Genomic DNA, 6,252 nt, shown 5'->3' on the forward strand with positions numbered 1-6,252 from the left:
TTTCTGTACTCAAATAGATAACCCATTAATTTTTCATTGAGCGAACACTGGTTTGAGGTCTCTTTTAAAACTATTTTTAACATTTTTTTACATGTACGGACAGAGTTTTCCGCTTGCCCATTGCTACATGGGTGGTAAATTGGAGAAGTAATATATTTAATACCATTACTGGAACAAAATTCATTAAATTCTTTACAATTTATTTTGACGTCGTTATCTGAAACTAATGTGTTAGGTATACCGAAAACTGAAAAAAATTGTTTTAATTTAGTTATAAGTGCTTGAGTGGTGAGGCCGGCGCTCATGTGAATACACTCTAGCCATTTTGAGAACGAGTCAATAACTACTAGGTACACCCGTTGCCCTACAGACAGGTAGTCAATGTGAACTCGATGCCAAGGTGCGTGTGGACGCTGCCAGGGCGCGGGCGCGGCGCGCGCCGGTGAGGTACGTACGCTGGCGCACTGCTCGCACGCGCCGCACCAACGCTCGATGTCGCCGTCTATACCTCCCCACCACATTCTACCGCGCGCGTTACACTTCATTCTAACTATACCTAAGTGTGTACTGTGCAGTTCATGTAACATCCGTTCACGCAATGCTGACGGAATTATAACTTTATGACCACGCATTATAACCTCATTTTCAAATTGTAAATCAGTCCTACATTGAAAAAATGGAATAATTGATTTACATTTTATTTTACGCGGCCACCCCACTTTCATGTACTTGATTACAGTTTGTAATGTCTTATCTTTCTTAGTCGCCTCTTTTACATTGTTAAACAGTACCGCCGATGAAGCCGCGTCTAAAAAATTTATGGCGCAGTATGCGTCATACTCTTTGTCGCTTTCACATATTGTTTCCGAAACCGGTGCACGAGAAAAATAATCCGCAACTACATTTTTTTCACTACTAATATAATGAACAACATAATTGTATGCCGACAAAATAATAGCATACCTTTGCAGTCGTAGCGCGGTCGTAGTCGGAATTCCCGTTTTAACATTAAATATCGAGACTAGCGGTCGATGATCTGTCTTAAGAATGAACGGCTCACTTCGGCCATACAAATATTGATGAAAATGTTTCACTCCGAATATTATTGCCGTAGCCTCTTTCTGTATTTGGCTGTAATTCCGTTCGTTGTTCGAGAGTGAACGAGAACCGAAAGCCAGCGGACGCTCGCGACCTTCACTGTCAAGCTGTGATAAGACCGCCCCGAGGCCAGTGGCCCCGCGTCCACGGTGAGCACTAGCTGCGCCGCCGGGTCGAAGTGCGCCAGCACCCGTTCCGAGGCGAGCTCGGCGCGCACGCGGCGCACAGCGAGCCGCTGCCGCTCGCCCCACTCCCACTTAGCGCCGTCCCGTAACAACTCGTGAAGCGGGCTCATAATACTCGACGCATTCCGTATAAAATTTCTATAATAATTAATTACACCTAAGAATCTTTTTACTTCAGTAACATTCGTAGGTTCGGGAGAATTCATTATAGCTTTTACTTTCTCTGGACTTGTACGTAAACCATTTTTATCAATTACGTACCCTAGGTATGTAACGTTTTCTTTCAAAAACTCACACTTATCTTTTTGTAATCGTAAACCGGCGTCGTCTAATCTGCTCAGTACTTGTTCTAGCCTTTCTAAATGTTTATCTTTTGTGGAAGCTGTTATACAGATGTCATCTAACAACAACACTATTTCGATCGATTTTTGAAATACAGCTGGTGCGTTAGCGAGGCCGTAAACAAGTCGCGTATATTTAAATAGCCCTTTCGGTGTATTTATTGTCGTAAGTTCTTGTGAATCGTCTGATAGTAAAAACTGATTATATGCATTTTTTAAATCAATTTTGGAGAATTGTTCACCTCCACCAAGTTTTGCAAATACCTCCTCGATCCTTGGTAAAGGATATTTATCAATTAATAAATCCTTATTCAATGTAACAGAGTAATCGCCGGCAATTTTTACTGTACCATCTTTTTTTAACACCGGTACAATAGGCGTTGCGTAACGCGAATTACTAACTGGAATCAATATACCTAGATTTACCAGTCTATTTAATTCCAATACTACCTTATCTTTTAGGGCAAAGGGTATAGGGCGAGCCTTGAAAAATTTTGGAACCGCGTTTTCCCTTAATTGTAGATGAACTTTAAACTTGTTAAAGCTGCCGAGCTTATCTCGCCATAGGTTAGGGTAACGTTCCAGTAATGTGTTTACATCAATATCATAACTCAAGGTATTAATATTTGTAGTTAACACAAGATCGAAGGTGGACATAAAATCACGACCCAGTAGAGGAGGGCCGGTCGAATCTACTACGAATATTTTCAACGTTTTTGTTTTCTTATTAAATATGGCCTTAGTTACAAAATACCCTAAAGGTGAAATTTTATGTCCATTATACAAACACATTTTAATATTGCTATACATTAATTTATGCATTGAGAACATGTCGTTATACATATTTTTTGAAATGACTGATGCACCTGATCCAGAGTCTAATTCCATGGTCACGAACTTATTACTTAACATCAAATCTATACGTATCGGCTTATTATTAATTACATATCTTAAATTAAAGTTTTGGCACTCGTCACATCCGGTGTCGCTATCCGAATCATTTTTTCCGATTTGATTTACGTAAACATGTTCGTTTTTATTTTTTTTGTTACACATCTTTTTTAAATGCCCTTTAATACCGCACTTTTGACATTTGTAATTTTTATAACGGCACTTATCTTCACTGTGATTTTTCATACCACATACTAAACACTGTATTTCGTGATTATATTTACATTGATCGCGGCTAGCCTGCGACGTCCACGCCGCACGTGAATTCGCGACGCCGCCATTTTTACTGCCGCCACCGCCATTTTTACTGCCGCCACCGCCATTACCGCCGTAATTTCTCCTTGCAGATCCGTACGATAACTTATATATCGCTTCTTCCTTCACAGCCACTGAGTCTGATACGAATGCCTTTGCATCCCTAGCACATTCTGCCTTTTCCGCGATTTCAATGGCACGTGCTAACTTTAACTCGGAAACGTTTTGTTCAAACAATTTATCGCGTTCAGGACCTGGACCCAGACCTAGGACGAAACGGTCCGTGAGATTTGTATCCAAGGCAACACCAAAGTCACAGTAACTTGCTAAACCTCTTAGTCGTGCCGCCCAGTCTCCTAGTGACTCCCCGCAGTTTCTTGTTGCGGAATAAAATTTTGCTCTGTCGGCGAATGAACACTGTTTCGGCTTAAAATGGCTGTCGAGTAATAACACCAGGTTTTCAAAACTTTGCGTCTCCAGTTCTTCAGGATAGGCTAGGTTACGCACTAGACGGTATGAGTTGTCCGATAAATGCGTAATCAATATTGCACATTTACAGTCATCTTTCACATTATTCACTTTTAAAAATTGAATTAGTCGACCTTTAAAAATAGACCGTAATATTCACAGTTTTTATAGTCAAAAATAGGTATATTTCCTATAAAAGACATTTTTATTGTAGGTAGGATCGTCCTCGTCGCCACTGATATGTATTAAGGATGGTTCGCGAAGTGATAACAACTGGTATGCAAGAATACTGGTTTATTACTGACAGCGCATCAAGTCTCCCATTACTAATATATATGTAGGTAGATATAATTATGCTCATTATTATTAAAAGAGGGTAGCAGATACATCACTCTCCCTTTTTAATACCTACTTCAATCCATCCATATCTCCTTCCCAACTTCTATTCTTACCCTACTTTCTTAAACTGACTTCTTCTTCTCATTTAACAGTTTCCTCTTGTCAGTGCAACTAGTTCATGCATCTTCCTCCAGCCAGTTCTATCGCAGGCCATATCCTTGACCTGCCTATACGACAACGACCTTCCACTAACTATTATTCATAAACAATATTACAGTTTAGTTACATTGTATGACTACATATATATGTATACACTTTTGTAACTACATATTTCATGATTTGTAATTTATGTAAATATTTATTTTAATTTCTGTTTAGCACTACTACTGCCCACTCACTACTTCCTACGCCACTGTGTTAGGTTGACTGGAAGAGATCTCTTTTTTATACAACTTAGAATGGCAAACAAGCTGACGGTCCACCTGGTGTAAAGTGGTAATCGTCGCCTATAGACATGAGCAGTACCATAGACAACAGAGTATACTGTTTTGCCCATGATACCCCCTATGCGTTGCCATTCCTGAGGACTCATGTGTTATTCCTCTGTACCCAGTAAATTCACTGCCATATCCCACCCTTCAAACCGATACACAGTCATGCAAACACAACTGCTTCACGGTAGAAATACGAATGGGACAGAGGTACTCAAGCATTTTTAGAGATAAGTTCGCCTTTGTTAACTTTGTTATGGTGTCAAATGGTCAATGCCACTAAAGAAGAAAAAAAAAACAGGACCATAGACATTATGATGTGCACAGTACTTGTTTGGTGTCCTAAAATATCGAATTAAATTTGTATGAATGTAAATGAATATATTTTGTTGTAACATTCTGCCCATGTTCATTTTATTGCCATATTTTTATCATAATTGTATGAGTTGTTCAGAGTTTTATATTGCGGTCGCGTTCACTCGCTATGTTTGTATTGAAACATTAGTAGCGCCTCTAGCGGATAGTTTCGGAAGCTCACATTTCCATACAAACTTATCGACGCGTCGTAAAGTGTCTTTGTGCCATTAATATAAATATTGTAAATATTCAAATGTGTGATTTTTTATTAAGAAATAAATACTTTATATTCTTTTTTAAGATTGTACTTTTTAATCCTATAAAAAAGCACAAAATATCTCTCGTGTACGCACGCTTAAATTTACCAGCAACCTTAACCAGCGCTCTCTAGTGCATTTAATATTGAATCCACTATGAGTATGTAACATACAGTTTTTTAATGGGTGATAATGGAATGGTAACCTTGCCTACGCTATCGGTATACTATGCTGGTGAGGCACCAGTGAAGGATGATAGGTGAGGATGAAGACAGGTCAATTGGTCCATCGTGATGAATTCAATGACAAATTAGTCACGATTATTTTTAAAGGGAACCGCATGGAGGTCGGCCTGATAGGGTATATTGATAGCAATGGGGACTAACCTCCCCGTTACTAACAAACCCTTCCTCCCTATATAATACAGTTGTGTAACTACTAAAAAATCCTCGGTATCATCATATCAGCCTTAACTGTTCGCTTTTGAACATAGGCCTCCCTGGGGGGAAAAGGGATTGTTAGCAATGGAGTTTGACAGCCCCATTGTTAGCAATATGCCTTATTAGGTCGATCTCCACGTGGTTCACCCTAGAAACCGAAGGATCATAGGTGAGGATGAAGCAGGTCAGTCAGTCCATCGTGATGAATTCAACAAGAATTGTTCACGATGGTTTCCAGGAGGAACCACGTGGAGGCTGACCTGACAGGGCTGATACTGCTAGCAATGGGGCTGTCAAACTCCATTGCTAACAATCCCTTTCCCCACAACCACGTGAAGTTCAATCTGTAAGGGTATATCGCTAGCAATTGGACTGGTAGCCTGCATTACTAACAATCCCTTCCCCCTCCCTTAAAAGGTAGGTCAGTTCATCGTGATGAATAGGCCTGGAATTCAATACGATTTCCAGTAGTGACAATGTTGAGGTCGATTTGATTGGGTATATTTATAGCAATGGGGTCCCTTAGTCTCCATATCTAACAATCTTTTCCCCCGAAGCAGTTTATAGTATCTCTAATCTGTACGATTTATTTCGAAAGTTGGCCATAGGTCATAAATAATTGTGGTTGACGGAATAGTCGAGTTGGGGGGAAAGGGATTGTTAGTAATGGAGACTGAGAATCCCATTGCTAGCAATATACCCAACCAGGTCGACCTCCTCGCGGTCCCCCCTGGAAACTACTATCATGGTTAATTCCTGATGAATTCATCATGATGAGCTAACTGGCCTGTTTTCATCCTCATCTATCACCCTTCACTGGAGCTCCGCCAGCGTATCCCGTTAGCGCAGGCGGGGTTACCATACCATTTTCACTCATCAAAAAAAAAAATAGTCGAGTTAGTAAACAAAATCATAAAAATGTAGAACACGATCTCGATATCGTTTGTTTCTTACATTGATATAAAATTTACTGTATAAATGGATTATATTACTAAATGATGGATTGTTTAAATCAAATAGTATATAACCAAGGGATAATAGGTTTTTATAATTGTGTAAGGTACCTATTA

The 6,252-nt window shown here is 39.7% G+C and overlaps 1 pseudogene; it reads right to left on the minus strand.

The window, feature by feature from the left end:
* Positions 1-1,303: 1,303 nt before the first annotated feature.
* On the minus strand, positions 1,304-3,675 carry LOC128200077 (uncharacterized protein K02A2.6-like; annotated as a pseudogene).
* Between the last annotated feature and the right edge of the window lie 2,577 nt (positions 3,676-6,252).

The sequence above is a fragment of the Galleria mellonella genome, unplaced genomic scaffold, assembly GCF_026898425.1.
Source record: "Galleria mellonella isolate WM207_F2 unplaced genomic scaffold, CSIRO_AGI_GalMel_v1 utg150, whole genome shotgun sequence".
Classification (NCBI taxonomy): domain Eukaryota; kingdom Metazoa; phylum Arthropoda; class Insecta; order Lepidoptera; family Pyralidae; genus Galleria; species Galleria mellonella.